Below are 18704 nucleotides of genomic sequence, written 5' to 3' on the forward strand. Positions count from 1 at the left end.
GAAGTGGTATGCCATTTAACAGACCTTGAAAAGTGATATTTGTAGTCTCCGTCTTTCTTTAAGCGGTTCCTTTTCACTTCCTTTTACACAGCTCTTGTCCCCATGTCTTGCATTCAGTCACCAGAATTCATTGCTTCTCAAACATGGTTGGCTTTTGTTCAACTATGTGTTTATACGCCTTAAGCAGTCAGTATACAAAGTTCATAGTGATATAGAGAAGGTTCATTACCTGCAGTGTCTGGTTTGGTGGCTTGGATGTGTAAGTATCCAGACTCTCGCAATAGTTCATGTATATTCTTCTGGATGAAAGGATACATACGTCGAACATCTTCCCTAGTAAAGCCTATGAGCCATGGTATATAAGCCCCAAGCATCACGGAAATCATCCTTCTCAAACCTTCTCTGCCAGCGAAGATAAGATTCACAGATCTGAAATCAAGTTAATGAATAGAAGGTTAAATCAAGCCATTTTCTGTTTCCAAATTTTCTAGAAAATAAGTCTGACGGGAGCTGTAATAGAAGCATTTCACTAAGCCAAATACATAAGCCCTTCACATTTATCGTGATTTCCAAAAAAAATTTGGGAGAGTTAAAAATGGTACAGCTGGTGCCATCTCCATCCAGGAAAGTCCTATACTTCGTGGTACTGATCAGCTGCTGAAAGGCTGAGCTCCTTCCTTTTCTCCCTGCCAATTTTAAATTTATCTCCTTCCTGATTTAGAATGATGATCCTTGAGGTCTCAAATCAAAATGCAGCAGAGCTTACTTCCATGCCTAGTGAAAGAGAAGCCAAACAGCACTCCATTTTTCTCTGTACAACTCTTCCCTAGATAAGGGAGGCCAACAGCATCCTGGCTTGTGTCAGAAATTGCGTGGCCAGCAGGACAAGGGCAGTGATGCTGTACCCAGCACTGGTGTGGCTGCACCTCGAATACTGTGTTCGGTTTTGGGCCTCTCACTACAAGAAAGATGTGTCCAAAGAAGAGCAACGGAGCTGGTGAAGGGTCTAGAGAACAAGTCCTATGAGAAACAGCTGAGGCAACTGGGCTTGTTTAGTCTGGAGGAAAGGGGGCTTGGGGGAGACCTTCTTGCTCTCTAAAACTACAGGAAAGGAGGTTGTAACAAGGTGGGTGTTGGTCACTTTTTCCCAGGTAACAAGTGAGAGGATGAGAGGAAATGGCCTCAAGTCGTGCCAGGGGAGGTTCAGATGGGATATTAGGAAAAATTTCTTCACTAAAAGGGTTGCCAAGCATTGGAACAGGCTGCCCAGGGAAGTGGTAGAGGTATTTAAAAGGTGTGTAGATGTGGCACTTAGGGACCTGGTTTAGCAGTGGACTTGGCAGTGTTAGGTTTATGGTTGGACTCAATGATCTTCAAGGTCTTTTCCAACCTAAATGCTTCTATGATTCTATGAAATTTAGAAAGCGTGAGAATGCAAATACCACTGTCAATGCAAAGCACGTGAATATGACTGAATGCACAGGGGTGGGGATACCCCTGGAGAAAACAAAGCAGAAGGCGATGAGAGGCAGGGCAAACAGAAGGCAGGACCCGGACCGTGGAGCCAGAAGGTAGGGTAAGAACTGGAGAAACCTTCTCTGCACTGATTCCCTTTGCTACTCACTGTGGCAGCATCTGGGCCATGTTTGTGGTAATAAGAGATCCCCAGTCTTCTCCCTGTAGGTAGTATTCTTTGGAGCCCAATCTATTCATCAGCTTATGAAATTTCCGAGCAGTTGCTTTGCTGTCAAAGCCTGTAGGTAAAGAGAAACAGAGGAAACCTGTTTGTCTTGGTGTATCATCCCCTGGCCAAAGATCATGGTCTGACAGAGGCACATGAGTATGCTGCTGTGTAAAGGCACAGTGTGCTATGCTGCTCTGCCTTGCTCCTTGGCAATACAGTGAACACAAGATGGAAATTCAGTGGAAAGTGGATAAAGTGGATAAAGTGGAAAGCAGACCTGGTTTCCAGCTACCATTACCTTCCAGATCTCCACAGCCAGCCCCAGAGCCTCAGCCACATGGGTGTTAGTGCAGAGCCAAGCATCTGCATTCACAAACTGCATTCCCTGGTGAGGGCCAGGGATGACTGAGGCTCCAAGAACCTGGCAATTCCAACAGCGCCTTTTCATCGCTCACCTTTCTGGTGTGGTGCCTCAGAGAAGCCATATCCTGGGATGGATGGGCAGATGACCTCAAACACCATGTCACCCTCATTCAGGCCATGCTCAGCTGGCTCTGTGAGTAGAGCGATGGTCTTGTAGAACTCGTAGAAGGAGCCAGGCCAGCCGTGGACCATCAGCAGAGGTTGAGCAGCTCAACTGTGAGGGACATAGGAGGGCTTCACGTGGATAAAATGGATATCAATCCCTGCCACACATCCAGACAGATAAATTAAAGCCTTAGTTCCATCACAGTTTCTGTTCCAAACTCTGAAGAAGGAGGGTGGCAAAACTGTGATTAGCATTCACAGCAGAAGGTACACAATCAACCCATGGCAAGAAGATGCCTAGCTGAAAGGACATGCCTGGTATTTTACCTGTGTCTCATCTTTTACTTACAGACAGAGGTATTGATCCCAGTCCCAGTTACTGGGGTCACAGGAGACTGAGCATCCACCTCCTGAGAAATTGGTCTTACAGTATATAAGTACAGCTGCACTTCAATGAATAGCATAATGCAGCTAAGACACGTGCAAAAACATGACTAAATTACAAAATGTGTGGGTGATAAAAAGAGAAACATGGAAAAAGTAAGCACAGGATATAAGTTTAACCTGCAGATCACTTATCTAAAGTCTGGCTAACCTCACCTGGCTAAACTGGGTGGTGGTGGTGGATATTCCAACCTCAGGGCCTGGGTAAATTTTACAGTTTTCAAAGGTGGCTTCAAGGCAATAGCAGAAGAAAACCTCGTTGTTATTTAGTGCAGGTTCAGAGCCAGATGAAGCCCATCTTCAAGCAGATCTAATCTTATCACCACTGTGCAATGATCTTAATCTATAGAGGGTTACTAATAACATAGCCTCCACTACTGATCCTTCATTAAGCTGTTATGCACACTGTTGTCTTAATAGAGTAACCTCTTAAAGCCCCCCATTCTCTCTGTGCATTTCAGAGTGAGACCTGCTCAAGCCACAGAGACCCCCTCACCTTCAATGGTGGTTCGGAAATGGGGATATTTGTTCAGGATTTCCACTTGCTTGCGTCGGTCAAACGGGTTCCTCCAGTAGGCCACCACCTTCTGCAGGTAGCTGGAGGTGAAGCCGTAGCGGAAGGCAGCCCCTTCCAGCTGCGGTGTGTAGCGGGCCTGCTCCAGGCGGCGATGCAGGTCCTGCGGACAGGAGCTCTTGCAAGGCTGGCCAGATGCCTGCATGTGCCCTATGCTAAGGCAGGCATGAACAGGCTCTCCTGGCTCCACCGGCTTCTGTGTCTCTCTCTGGGACACCACAAGCCCTCCTGAAGCAGTGCCATACTCTGTATAACTTCCTGAATCATTTATATGGAGAATATATTTCTCTACAGGTTAGCAGTTCCCCTAGGGCACCCAGGAGTAGTGGGTTCTACGCTTGCCTTACTGCTAACTCGCTTTAGGGTTTTGGGCACTAGGAACTTGCCAGCACTGCCAGCTGAGAGAAGAATAAGCAGCTCAGCCTGTGCTACCGACTGCTAGTTGGCCAGATAATTAGTGACAGGCTTGTAGGGACAGAAGGAAGGACCCCATCCTTCTTCACCCTTCCAACCCTGTCCTCTGCGGAAGCCCCTCAGTCCTGACCTACTGGTGCCTTTGCTATCCCGGTGCCCTCCCACCCCATTCCACCACTGCAGACCTGCTGTCAAATTCTGCTGCTCAAAGCATGGCCTTTCTGCAGGAGCAGCCCCAGGTTGCATTGAGAGTCTGTGGTCTCAGAAAGCGTAAAGACATTGCAGTGAATCTGAGCTCAAATCCCATTCATAAAGGGCAGTGAGCCAGAGCATCATCTAACGGACCTGCGCTGGCTATTGCCCCCAAGGCATCACCTCAAAGCAGTAAGGTGGGTGATGAACTGGCTCCACCTCGCAGCTTTCTGCCCCTCCTTACCTCCCAGGCACGGGCACCTCAATTTCTTTGTCAGATGTTTCAGTCTTGAAGGGACAGATACTTTCATCTTCTTTCCCTTTTAGAGGTCTTTCATCTGAGCCCCACCGTCCATTGCCCATTTCAATAGTCTTGATCTTGTGTCTAGACCTCAGCCAGTAAACCAGCATCCCTCCAACGCCCAGAGCGGCCACAGGGACCAGGACTGCATTCCTCTGAGAACATTTGAATGACCTGGGGAGGCATAAAATTGTTTGCGCCCAACAGAAGTGTCAAGGGTAAAGGGACTATGCTGAGGCTTGTAGTCACATTGGTTGGACGTGAGTAACAAACCCCATGCAGTCAGCAGGGGCTGGGTGTTTCTGTTATTTTTGAAGATCGCAGGCAGGATTTGTGGCAGGGTTACATCTACCAGTGTTTCTTAGGGACCTTAAGCCTTTGCTGATCAGGACTTGTTAATCACAAGGCTTCTCTGTCCCTCTCCTTATGAACCAGGTGTGCCCTGGGAGACAAGGATCAGTAGGATCTGGATCTATCTGTTTTAAGGCAGGTACTGAAGTGAATGGGATAGTAGCACCTGGACAGCTTCAGGAATAAAAACTGCACAGAGTGGGCTGAGGAGCAGAGACAAGAGTTTTCAGCTGCTGGAGACAGCTGGATGTGCTAGACATGCCCCTTGACTGTGCTACATACATAGCTCCCCTACAGATTCAGTCATCTTTTAGGGCAACGCTAGCCCTCCACCATAGCTGTCCATAGGTAAAGGTCTCAACTTGTCTGTCTGGTGCCTCTTTTTCTTACCTAGACAGCAAAGTTTCAGACTTTCTTGAGGTGTGGGAGCTAAGGCGCCAGAGCTGGATTTAACAGACAGACAGCAATGTTTTAAAACCGTTCAAACCCTTCAGCAATCAGTCCTAAATGTAGTGTCCCTTCCCATCCCCCTGACCTGTGCCTCAAGCTCTCCAGCTTCCCTTGGGGATTAGCAGAGCTGTCTGGGGCTATTGCAGGGGGCTCAAAGAAGACTGTGAATGAAGATTTTTTGTCATACAGGGTATGGAAGGGACTATGCTGTGCCCCAGCCCAGGTGCTAATAAAAAGTGAACTCCTCAGCACAGAGCAGCTATTTCACTTACCTGATCCAGGACAAGGTGCCATCCCTAGAAAATGGGGGTGGGGGTGGGGTGGGAAAGATTCTTGGTCTGATAGTGTTGTCTGAATGGTACCATCCCTTGGGGATGGTGCAAGGAACATCCCCTGCCAGCACCATTTACCGTGCAGCCATGGGATCACAAGCTGTTCAGCTGGCTGGCAACAGAGACAGTGTTTCTGGGCTGTGTTTTAGCTAGATAGTTTGTCACCATAATATTCCCGCCTTCAGCACAATTTAGATAAAAGGCACTGAACAACTGGGTAGGTGTCTTTGCGGTGTTTCATCCTACAGAGGGCTGTGTTACTTCAGCCAAGTAAATAGTTTATTTTGGCAGCTGTGTAGCGATAGGTGCCCAGCCTTGGCAGGGGACTTCCAAGCTCAAGGGTTACTCTGCTGCCAGCCACGTGGTACTCATCCTGCCCAGGGCTGGCATGAGGAGCAGCTTGTGGGACCCTTCCCTGTTCAGGTTCAGTGAGCTGCTGTACCTTTGCTACTTCCAGCTACTCCTGACTGGATACCAAGCTTTTAGGTCTCATCTGCCCGCAAGAAAAAGGAAACATCCTCGTTGGTTCTCTTTTAGCCTGGTAGATTCTCTTGCAAGAAAAGCAGAATCTAAAATCTACCAAAAAGTTAGAAGCAACAGAGAAAGTCTTGTTACTCTGCAGCTAGATGAGGGAGCTGTTTGGTGTCATAATTACGATGCCTTGAGACAAAAAAAAATTAAAAAGGACAGGAAACTCCATGAAAAACCAAATCCACTGGGTGTTTCCTGTTGCCTGGTACCCTTTCCCACTGCTACCTGTGATGCAGAACACAGTGCCTGTACTGGACACCCCAGCAGTAGTGAAGGCAATTGGGTAATTGATCTCTGAGACAGTCTATGTGATTTTTAAGGAAGTATCTCCTGAAACCACTCCCAGACAAAGAAGACCAAGAGCTCCTAAGAGCAAACAGTGTCAGCCTCCACCTCCCTGGAGGCTGAGTAGCTTATGCAACAAGTAATAACAACCCCCTGCACTTACATCCTGGAGTTTAGTGAGTCAGAGGCACGAAACCAGTTATCACGGCAACAGCACAAACTCGGCACTGCTAACAAAGCAAGCATGTCCCAGAAACAGCTCTCTGAGTGGCACAGAACAAGGCTCAGTCTTATAAAACCTCCTCCCTACCCATGCTCAGGAAAGCTCAGCTGCATGCTCCCACCCACCGATGGCCTGGTGGACCCCACCGGGCCTTTCTCCTGCCCCAACCCTGGGGACCCCTGTTTAGAGTCCCTCCTCCCTGTGCCAAAGAGATCTCACCAGGCGTTTGGAAGCATCTCCTGCCACATGTCCGCTCCTCCTCGCCTAGCCACAGCTCCCAGCGAAACAACCCAGGTGTCTCCTCTGCTGGCTTTCTCTTCCGCAGCGACACTCTCCTGGTGACAATGCAAGCTACATCAACCGTCAGTGCCACCTATTGCCTAAACGTGCGCTTGCAAATTAAGTTCAGCAAGAGACAAATGCCAGGTCCTGCACGGGGAGGGAACAGCTCCGTGCATCAGCACAGGCTGGACGCCAGATGCATAGAAAGCAGCTCTGCAGAGCCTGGCCTGAGGTCCTCAGCTGAGCCTGAGTCAACAAGGTGCAGCAAAGGCCGGTGCGTACAGGGCTAGATAGCAAGCGTGTTAGCCAGCAGGCTGAGCGAGGTGATCCTTCGCTCTCTTCAGCACTTGTGGGGCCACATCTGGAGTGCCATGTCCAGTGCTGGCCTTGCTGGCAGAGGAAGGGCTGGAGTGAGGCTGCCCACCCTCGGTGGTCAGGGCCACCAGGCTGCTGGGGGGCTGGAGCCATGTGGTGTACCAGGAGAGACAGAGAGACCTGGGCTTGTTCAGCCTGGAGGAGAGAAGGCAAAGGGTGGGGTCTTACTGCTGTCTGCATCTACCTAGTGGAGAGTGTAGGAAAAATGGACCAAGAACAAAAGGCAATGGACGCAAATTGCAAGAAGGGAAATTCTGGTTAGATGTGAGGAAAAATTAGTTCACCATGGAGGTATTCAGACACTGGGACAGGGGCCCAGAGAGGATGTGGGATCTCCATCCTTAGAGGCAATCAAAATTTGACAGGAACAAGGCACTGAGCAACCTGATCTACCTGAACCTGCTCTGAGCAGAAGCTGCGATGAGCTGACCTCCATGTGTCCCTTCTGACCTGTGCATCGTGTGGCTCTATTCCATGTGCACCTGTGATCTGCAGCAGCCCAAACAAAAAAGGAAAAGTTGCTTTTCATTTTCCACAGAAATCAATGCTTTGTTTTAGCTCATTTTTAGACTTCATTTCCTTCATGGTTAGTAAAATCTTACTAGGTAAAGGCTTCTCTTTCCTAAATTGTGTCCTTGCTGTGCTTCAGTCCAGGAATAACTACATCTTACTGTGAGAGAAAATGATTCCTATCTCCATGCAACGCTCTAAGCGAAGTACCATCACCAGTGAGCTCTGTGATGGTTAGGTCTCATACTGTGACTTCATATGCAGCCACTGTGCCATCAAAAAAGAGTCATCAGGAAGAAAAGCTTGTAAATCCTTCATTTGGTCAAAGTTCAGTTTATTGCTACACCACAGCTATTTCTGGTTACATCCGTCTGGGATTACTTAGCTTTAAGGTTCTATTTCCCAAACAAAACCAGCTCTTTTGAGGCCTCTTGGAAGATGATATCCCTGATTGCAGAGGGACTATAGTCAGCAGACAAGAGAATTATTAGCAACAAGGGGAAAGAACTACAACCCATGTGGAAGGTAGCTGAGGACCCTGTAAAGAGCCAGGTTGAGGTACTGCAGGCTGTGATGTCGTCAGTAGACAAAAGAGACCTCGAGGAAATTCTGTTTCTTACTTAGCACTGGGAAAAAGCATAAAGGCTGGTGGAGGAAGGACTGGCTTAAACAGCTGTGAGTGAATTTATCTATACCAGGAATGTGGGAGAAGAGCCAGCAGAGCTAGTTACAGCTACAAAGAAAAGACAGAAGTTGCTGCTTTCTGTATAAAAAGCTTGGGAAAGTCAGAATGGCTTTTACTTAAGATACAAGGTGACACACCAAGGCCACTAATACCCTGGGGCTAAAAGGCAACACCTCACCACCACCTTCACCCCCGATAAATCTGGAACAGCTGGGATGCCAGGATCCCATCTACTGAAATGCAGGGGATGTGCAGGAGTTTTGTGTGAGTGCTGGTGAGCAGAGATCAAAGGGTTCCCAGAGGAAATTCCGTCCTGGGATGCAGCAGCAGTGGAAAGCAAGGGGTTTTTCCCCTCCTCTCTTACAACCTCTCGAGGCCAAAATGCACAAATTCAGGCAGAAACTGCTTGCTGGAGACAGCAAGGCTGCCTCCCACGAGATTTTGATGCATGTCTCATAAATGGAAAGGGGAATCCCACAGGAAAGGACCTGCAAAAATGTCTCAGAGCATCTCCCTGCATTGGGGCAGGATCCTTTATTCTTAATGACAGATGTCTTAGCAAACCCATTTTTAAAAAGCCCCTTCGGAGCACTATTAGAAAAAATTCTGCCTCTGTCCCAGTGCTGTGCTTTTGCTGGTTCAGCTGCTACTCTGGCATGGGAAAAAAAAAAACAAACCAACCCAAAAGGAGAGAGAATAAAATTTGATACACTGAATCTCACTATTGCACCTCTGTCTAAACTTCCAAATGTCTAAACTTCCCACAGTCCCTGTGCGACAGGCATCATTTTATAAAGGGATTTCATATGTTCCCATTGCACAAATCACATACTAACAGAAAGCTTGTTTCCTATGCTTTTCTCTTGCTCTTGTCACTGATCTGCAGGATCACCCCTGCAGCAATGATAGAAAATACAGACATGGAAATGTTACCGTAATATATTTTTTCAGCTGGTTTAACAGCTGGATACAAGCAGGAGGAGCCAAACACAACACAACCTGCCAGCTCTCCCAGACCCGTTCGCTACTGCTGGTACAGTGTGACCTGCTGCTGGAGAAAGCACCCAAAGGCCAAGCAGTAGTTCTGCAAACACTGGGTGCCCTCTTGTGGGAAAGAGGAGCTCGCAGCACCAGTAATAACACTTTTTTTTGTGTGTATTTGGGCTTTTTTCTATTTTGGACTTTATGTGTTTTTCGTTGCCAGTTTCACGTAATCACAATCCAAGCCTCATCAATGCCATTAATACTGAAACCTGAAACACAGGGAGGAAAGCTGGTGACTTCTCATTATGAAATGGGCTATTGAACAGGGGTAAGAATGGAGCACAAAACCTTTGAACGCAGCTCTTTTATAGCTTGAGATGCTGTGGCAACTTGGAAATGATTATTCTGACCTTTGGAGCCGTTGCAAGGCCCTTGCTGGGATTTATGGCCCCAACTGTAATGCACTGCCCTTCACAGAATCATAGATTCATGGAATTGTTGAGGTTGGAAAAGACCTTTTAAGATCATCAAGCCATCATCTTACAGCATGAAGGCATTGCTGCGTAATTTTCCTTTTGCATGCACAAGATCAGGTTCACTGTCTTAAGCATTACTAGAAAGCAAATGGTGCTCATTAACAGGGGATCTTTGTGAATATGGTCTCCTGACTTATACCAGGGACCAGCTCTCTTCTTTTTTTTCTGGTCGGTGGCCACTACCAGTGAGCTGCTGGCCAGTGATGTTGCAGGGCAGGACAACTGGAAGCTTCAGATCTCTCCTGTGCTCTTCCAGGTTCCCGAATTTGAACGTTATGTTCTTCCTTTGCTTTTAAGGAAGGTCCTAAGGCTAACAAGGATTTCATGTGTTATGCCGGATCTTTGCTCCTACAGGCCAAAGACACTGAACGCTGTATTTCCCTGCATGACTCCTGAAGGAAAATGGTCCCCATGGTCCAACAGGTCCAAGCTGGGACTGTCCATGCACATGCAACTCTTTCCAACTGGTATTGTATGAAAAAAGCCATGCCCAGAGATGGGATTAGATGGGGAAAACTGGAGATCTTACCACGTGTGGCTGTGTCCTTGGGGTTAAGGGAAAGCCCCCAGCACATCGCCCTACTTGCAATGGACAAGCAAAGTTTTCACCTTTCCAGTGAGGTCTCAGGACATTCAGCTGGTTGGTGGGAGATTTGTTTGGTACCAAAGTCGACTCTGGCACTGAATGGCAGGCTCTGTGCTCAGCCTCAGTGATCACGTCCCTGGAGGAAACACTGAGCTCCTAAGCACCTCCAAGCTGTTAGTTCCTCAATCTTACTAAAAAGAGCCAGCTCAAACATCTGAGAGCAGACGGCAGCAACACCTTGCTCCTGCCCTCACCGGTAGCCAGTCCATGAGGCCTCTGTGCTGCTCCATGGTATATTACATAAAAGTCGGATTGCAGGAGCAATGAACAGCTTGGGAGAGCCCAGGACAATCTCTCCAACCTCTTCCTCCCCCTCCACAAATGCTCCTTTCTTGCGCAGAAAGCCCATTCTCATTGCTGAATATACCTTCCCCCTAACATCTCTTTAGTCCTCTGCTCTGCACTGTATGCTGAAGAGAAGTTACTGTTTTCCCAGCTGGAAATGGCCCCTTCTCTGTCTCCCTTATTGTCGGAAGACCTCACAAATGTTTCACTGCTACCTCCGGCAAGGACTGGCCCCTTCTGTTGCTAATTAGGGAGCTAAGAGGTTCCTCCAGGCACTTCCCAGTGAAACTGAGCCCATTAAATGAATGGCAGGCAACATCTCTGGGGGTGGGGAGCAAAATTACACAACCGCTGCTTGGAAATAGGCAGTTTGTTACGCGTGCTGGTTTTAGAGACTCAGCAACATTAAAAACAAAAGCAACTTTCAAATCCAAACCAGTGTATTTAGGTCACTGATACCCCAGGGATAATCTTGGGGATATTGGTGATGGGAGGCAGGCAGCAGGCTCTGGAAGCTTGTGCTCAGAGCCTGGATGCACAACATGTGATAGCTCCCGCATGTGTGCCAGGCCATGGACTGAAAGGCGGGTGTACAAGACCTTTCTGTGCTCTAGGATATGGGTACTGCTGTGCTGCGTGCTAGGAGTGTTAATCCTGGAACGTAATGTGAAGGATAGCCCTTTTGGGCTTGGACACACTGTGAAGTTTTGGTAGGTGAGTGTGGTGGAGGCTTGCAGGCTTGGCTTAGCTAACCCAGGTGCCCAGCAGACGTGAGGAATTTCTTATACAGAAGGGAACTGCATACAATCAGTACAGATATAACTTTCAACTCTGCTCAGTTATCCCATTTTTGTTGTTTTACAATCTTAGGATTGCATTGCGTATCTCCTGCAACCATTGCTCCAAGCCATGTAAAATTATCATCTTGCAAAGAAAGCAAGAATCATTTTTTTTAAAAAAAGGATGCAGCTGACCAAAGGTACTTGAGAGAGGGACTAGTCTTAAGATTTGTAGGACAATATAGATATAAATGTCTTATGGAAAAGAATATGCTGGGTGATTTGTCATTAATGTAGTGAAGAAGCATTGGTGGCAGAAACAAAGGCCTTACCTTCAACAAAGGACTGCATATAAATTAGTATGTGTAGAGGGTCTATACTCAATGATGTATTTAGTTTAACAAAAAATCTCTAAAAAAGCAGTTAACAGCAAGTATTTGGCTGAGGCAGAAAGAAATGCTAGAGAACGATCTCCATCCTTCTCAATAACAACGATTGCTGCTGAGGATCCTGTAACAGCAGCTATTACGACAGGCCAGATCCCAAGCTGCTTTTCTCCATCCTTACCCTGGAAAACTCCTGTTCTTGCTTTCGGTGGGCATGAGTGCTCAGTGGCTGTGAGGGGTAGCTGTGTTGCAGAGTGGGGCGGGTTGTCTCTGTCCCACCGCTCTGCTGGAGCTCTGCACAGCCACCTTCCTGAAACTAGCTCTTACAACGAAGGGCTTCGGAGGGAAAGGGCGAAGCCCAAATCTAAGCATGGGTTTTGCAGTGCCATCAGCTGAGCATTAGGCGCTCACGGAGCTCCCACAGTCGGTATGGCAGGCAGCTGAAGGGCTGCTGGAGTGTGTGAGCTCCCCTTTGCAGGCCTGAAGAAACATGCAAGAAGAGATCTGTTTTTGAGACGTTGGTCTCATGATGTATTCAGTTCACTGGAAATTTTGGAGAGTTTTCTGCAATGATCCTGTGCGTTATTACCTCCCTTTTGGGGAACTGTGTTAGCTGTTTGGAAGTATTTGTGGCCTTCTTCCCAAATTATTTATTTCTCTATGGTTTTTCCTACTGTCCATTATTAGTTGTTATGCCTACATTGTATAACAACAACAACAGTAATATGAGGAGACTCATCAGGTCCAGAGGCATTAAGAGAATGAAGACTGAATCAGCTGAACTTCTGACATAAGGATATGATTTTCATTTTTCATTAAAAACATCTAGTCTGGAAAACGAGGGACGTTTGAGTATAATGTAATAACAGCACTGCAGATATCTCACCTAAAGAAAGCAGCACTATGGACCTTGAGCATTATATCAGGACCCACAAATACAATTGGGAAAATAATTAGGTATTGTATTTTAAGATATTGGTCTGAATATGGTAAACAAGATTCTATCAACGAATCTGTAAGTGTAATTTTTTTTTCTCCTCCAGCTTTTCAGCATTCTTGGAAAGACTTCTCTAAGCAAAATCCCAGATATGTAACTGACTGACCCTTCCCAAAGGTACAAGGATAAAGCCCTTTGCAAGTGGCTGTTAAGAAAACTGGGCAGCAACAGCTGCAGGATTAATCCTTGCCTAAGATTAATAAGCAGTTCCACAAGCAGTGTAACTAATGAAGCCTTGTTTCCTACATGTATTTGCAAAATACAGCTACTATTTGCAAATACAAAGAATTTGTATTTTGCAAGTACAAACACAAAAACTTTCTAACAATTGAATTGTTCTAAGATTTTGTTTCCTTTAGGTATGTTTATAAAATCACTCCTGCACTTCCAAAGAAATCACTTTTCATGAAATGTGTAGAAACACCTTTCAGAACTAATTTTGAAATGTCTGCTTGCCGAAGTTGGTGAAATCAGCAAACAGATCAAAAAGTTACCGAGAGGACACATCTATAGACATACCCAGTGATTGCACCAGCACTGGTTCTGCAGGAAGCAAGGAACAAAAATGAAGTTGTGAAAGAAAACATAGGAGAAAGCACCTATTTTTTAGCAGTGTTGCAGTGAGAGGAGTTGCAAGGCTCACAGAAGGAACATCCCCCATGATCAGTGCTGAGACATATGGTAGCCAAGAATGATCGAGTCCAGCTCATTTGGTTTTAATGGTGAAATCTTCAGCGCCATTGACGAGACCACCGCTTGCTTTTGCACCACATCCAGAGGATGAAGTGTTTAGTGAGGCAGCCAAATCTATGTAAGATAGAGAACGACTGGGAAAAACTTCAAAAGCCCCTAGTAAAGGCTGCTGCTCTGAAATCTAATTCATGTTTTGGCATTTGCCTTCAGTGGGAGCAGGAATGAACCAAAAGTTGGGTAAGTGGCACAAAGTGATTGCAGATGGAGCTCTCTGTGTGCCAATATAAGTTAAGGGAAGCTGGAAAAAATATTTCACTGACCTAATATTTAAATGAAATATTCTGAGTTAGAGCTGATTTCAGGGAAAAACTCCAGGCACCTCTGTGGACAGCACAGTGCTGAGAGAGAAAACTCAGTGCAGAGCAAAGCAAAGCCAAAATAAGATGTCGTGTATTAAATAGGCCAGGAATGTATATATCACCGTAACAATTCCAAAATAAATCAGCTATGCATCCCCACTTTGAAATCAGTGTTAAGTAGGGTCACTTCCATAACAAAAGGGCAGAGAGGAATAGAAAAGGCAGAAAAAAACCTGGCACCATAATCACTGGGACAGTGGAGGCTGTAACAGGAGAAAGGAATGAGTGAGCAGGACAGTTTAGCTTTATGAAGAGTTGAGTCAGGGGAGAGACTAACATAATGAATATCTAATTTGACCTTTAATAAAGTCTCTTGTCACCTGCTGAACACCCTTCATGACTTGACATGGATTATAATCTGGGAGTTACACAACACCTGATGTAATAAAGAAAGGAAATGTAATTTTATGATGCATAGAATTCTGAGATAAAAAGAATTGCTGAAAAATGTCACCAAGGCAAGTAGCTGTAATCATAAAATTAGTATTAATAAAGTTGGTGATGGTGAAAATCCGTCAGTTCTTGTGCCTCTTGTTTTAGGATTTCCATTCAGGTTTGTGTGGCTCACTGAAGCTGAGATTATTCCTGCTGCTCTTTAAGCACAGCAGCATCCACATGGTGAAATACACTTTAAACACGGAGAGTTAGAGCTCAGGATGGAGAGCCAGAAAAAGCCAGTGTAATCCTGGTTTCTGGCACAAAGGCATCACTTAAAAGAGTGCAGAGTTATCCATTCCACAGCTCTCATGCGGTTGCAAATCTCTGTCCTGAAGACACTGGATGGTTTCTTTAAAGCTGCATCTTCTCTCTGGAGTAACCACCTGAGGGCAACATCACAGACGCAACGGGACACACAGGGTTCCTGTGCCTGGAATATTGCGCTCACTTTGAGTGACCCCATTACCAGAAAAATTGTGATGACTGGGAAACAGCTCAAAGAACAGCAACAAAGATGATTAGGAGGCTGGAGCTACTATGCAGAAAAAACGTTACAAAAGCAAAATCTAGTTTGCCTAAGGGATGACTGACTAGGAGCAGGATCCTGGCCTTCAAATGTTTGAAGAGTGAAGAGAAATTATGTAGCGTAATAAAGGGAGATAGAAATACCAGTAACTGGTGGAAATGAGGCAAGGAAAATGTGCCTGCTCTTCCTCTTACATTTTTCCTACGGGTGAGATACTGGGTTGTGAATTGGAAGTATTCATATTCTGACTCTCTAATGAAAGATCAGGGTGAGGACAGTGCGGGCCAGGAGCACAGACCCTTGCTCATGGAGATCAGCTCACAGCCTACGTGACAGTCAGGAGATGACTAGTGAGTAAAGCAGACCACTGTTGGGTGGGCAGGAAGATAGGGATACCACGAAGTAAGAAATGATTTACAAAAGAGAAGTCATTCCTTCAAGAAAGTCCCAAGAAATCCAAGCTGTTCTCCCCCATCCACAATTTTCAAAATACATATGGCCCCAAGAAGGATCTTTCTTCTTTGCCAGCCTGCGACGTATTTGTGGGGGTGCTCTAGAGCAATACTGATTTCAGGACAGGGATACTTCACCTTCTCATGCCTTTCCAAGGAGGCAGGTGTTGGGGCCCTTGATCAGGCATGACAGTGGTTGGAGGCAGCCAGTGGGACACATCACCATATGCTCTGATTCTGGACAATTATTTTTCTGGTGGAGAGGGTAGTGGAGGCATCCTGCCCTGTGCAAACGCTGAGCTGGTGCTTAGAAGACGGAGTGGAAGGGAGCGCTGAATTTATAGTATCGATGTGAAATGCCACCTACGTGTGCAGAGAGGTCTAGAGAGGAGACAGAGAAGTCCTGCCTGCCCTGCAGTCCAGGTTTGGCTTCTTCACTGCATGGGTTTGTGTACCATAGCACAACACTGGCAGAGCCTCATGGCAGTGGCTGATGAGGTGTCCAGGTGAACCAGGAGCAAGCTGTGGGCTGGAAGGGCTTTGCTGGAGGGACCCAAGGGGACTGGGAACTGGGCACTGTGCAGCGTGCACACAGCTGAGCACCTCCAATGGTCCACAGGATGGCCATGATGGAAGTCGTCCAGCCTGGTCCCTCCTCGGGGCAAGCAGCCCTCCCCAGCTGCCTGACCAGGTGGGAGGGAGGCACAAGGAGTCACAGCAAGGGGCTGAGAGGGATAAGGCAGGGTGAGCTGGATGCACTGGGCAAGCTAGCAGAGCTGTGACACTGCAAGCCCTGGTGCTGCCTGAGCCTCTTCAAAGAGCGGCTTTAGCAACCTGAGAACATACATAGTCGGCAGGATCATGCTGTGCCAGGGCTGAAGGCAGAGCTGAGCTGCAGAGCTAAAGCTGTGGCACTTGGGCATAGGTTAGTATCCGTTCTTTGCTCGGGAAGGGAAAAGCTTAACGCAGTGTTCAGGGGGAGGGGAGGCTCTGGGTGTTCCTGTAAGCACAACGCGAGGAAATGGTGCTAAGACAGAGGCATGACCCATCATTTGGTAGGAGGTGCCAGCCTGCCCAGGTTAGCAGTGCTCAGTAAAGCAAGTGTGACAAACCAGGGCAGTACAGGGGTGGCACCTCCTGTCTGCTCGTCCAAGCCCAGCCCGTACTTCTGCCATATCCTTCTCCCTTGTGGCACCAAGTGGGTGTTTTTGTGCAGGTTTTGCAGTTACTAACTCTTACCGCACCAGCTTTCCTGCTCTGTTCCCCTCTCAGTATCCGTTGCTGGTGAGGTCTGAGGGACACTGGTATATCTGAGAGACATCTCTTCCCCTACTTTTCCCTCTGCCAGCTGTCAATCACCCACCTGGCACTCAAATTCAAACCTCCCCATATCAGGCTCTCCTTTTCTTCCCTTTCTGTCCCTCCATCTACCTCCTTTAGCCAGTGATGGGACCACACCAGGCCCTGGAACATGCCAGCATGAAAATGAGCTTTTTGTGCAGAGCTCCCTGCGTGGGTTTGGGTTTCATTTGCTTAAAAAGCACAGAGCCAAAAACTTCAGGGTGATCTGGGGCCACTGGAGAGCCCTGGAAAAGGAGCAGTTCTGGACCTGTCCAGCATGTGGAGTGCCCTGTTATACATCAGGACTTTGCAGAAGGATCCACAAGATGTTTCTTATTTAAAATGCAATTGGAGAAGGGAATGCTACACCAGCAGACTCATCGAGCTCCAAGTCATTGGGATGCCAGCTGCAGTGTGGTCTAACAAGCTTGCTCAAGCCCCTGACTAGACTTGACTGGCCTTCCTGAAGTCTGTCTTGCTGTTACTTCATCCTTGTTAAGAGTTTAAATACAGTTGCTACGCTGCAGTTAAACGCTGATGCTGTGGTAGGCATGCCCTAAGTGTGATGGAGCCTGAAAATTTGGGAAGCAAACCAAGCTCAAGTAACTACTCCAAACGGAAAGCAATAAAAGACAGCAACTCCTCCTTCCCTTCACAGATCCCCTACTTAAGAAAGAAAATCCTAATTCTTCTAACAGTCCCATTATAGGACTGAACTGCACCAATGATGACAGGCCTTTAAAAAAAAAAAAAAAAAAAAGATTGGCAAATCTATTGTCTCCTCTTAGAAGGCTTATTTGTAAATATGGCTAACCAGATCCTTTTCCTACAGTCTGCAGCAATATTTTTCCCTGAGATCGAGGAGTTAACACTCAAATACATCAGCCTATCTCAGACCCTGGAGGCAGACTAATGCACCATCTCTGCTAGAGCATTATCTCTACCATCCACTGTTTTCAGGTTCCTGTTAAAGATTAATGATCAAAGAGCAAACAGCTTTTGCTTTGACTAATTCTGATTCAAGCCTGGATCTCTGTTTAAGCAAAAGCAAACCAAGCGAGTGTTCATTTGTTTTGAGAACCACTGGTTCCCAGGAAAGAGGACAAATTTCTCTTTCTGTCTTCTGGGTAGTTGGTGCGGGCAGCTCTGTGCCTCAAAGGCTTTCCTGCCTCCATGGCACAGCAGCTGGGAGCCAGCGGAGCACATAAACCCGTAAGACAGGTCCCTATCCTGCAAAGTGAGAAGATGTTAGGAAAAAAAAAAAAGTGATTTTCCAATAGAGGGCACTAACTCATGGCTTTTGTGGCAACATAAAGCCCTATCTGTTCTTTACCAGCACCCTCTGCAGGCTCCCAAACGGGGTATGTCTGAGTTGAGGATGAGAAGGGGAAAGGAGACCAGTACTGAAGTGCTTATGGCTCCGTGTTGGTTTCTAGTATCTTCTACTCATAGGTTCCACTGTTGCAAAGCAACATACAAAGGGTATCTGGCAATGCATTCAAGTACCTGACCTGTGCAGTGACATGAAGAGGGAGATACAAACTATTTTGTTATGGAAGGCATGGCAGAGGCTTCCCTAGCTGGAGGGGAAGTCACTGCTAGGAGACTGTTTTGTTTTTTCCTGGCAGTTCCTTCCTGGCTTTGTAGGGTCCTTGCCCATAGGCTGTTTTCCTGGGAGAAGCAGTCAGTGAGGTTCGTTTGATTTCATCATATCCTGTTTTCACTGGCTTCTGGAAAATAAAGCTGTTGTGAGGCTGAAAGAAAAAAAAGGATCGCGTCCTTGAACAACGACCTGTGGAACAGCAATAGCTTCCACACCTGTATGTGCTCCCCAGCCATAACAACCCCCCCCGCTGCACAGACCCTGAGGGAGGAGGTGTGAGAAAGTCCAGAATCCTCCCTCTAGCACAGAGATGGGGACAGGAAAAGGTGTCCAAATATCCACTGGTGCATCACCAACAGGTCACGGCCATTGCTGGCTCCTGCCTCTTGGACGCATGAGCAGGTGCCGTGGTTTAACCTCTGCTGGCAGCTCAGCCCCACACAGCTGCTCGCTCACTC

At 47.0% G+C, this 18704-nt stretch overlaps 1 pseudogene across 1 annotated transcript; it reads right to left on the reverse strand.

Moving 5' to 3' along the window:
• Positions 1–568: 568 nt before the first annotated feature.
• Positions 569–3709, reverse strand: LOC308058128 (epoxide hydrolase 1-like; annotated as a pseudogene). The gene is made up of 3 exons: positions 3153–3709; positions 2140–2370; positions 569–1754 (listed from the first exon to the last, which is right to left on the reverse strand). The product of its transcript is annotated as an epoxide hydrolase 1-like (transcript).
• Positions 3710–18704: the final 14995 nt, after the last annotated feature.

Source organism: Falco punctatus, assembly GCF_963210335.1.
Source record: "Falco punctatus genome assembly, contig: scaffold_25, whole genome shotgun sequence".
NCBI lineage: Eukaryota > Metazoa > Chordata > Aves > Falconiformes > Falconidae > Falco > Falco punctatus.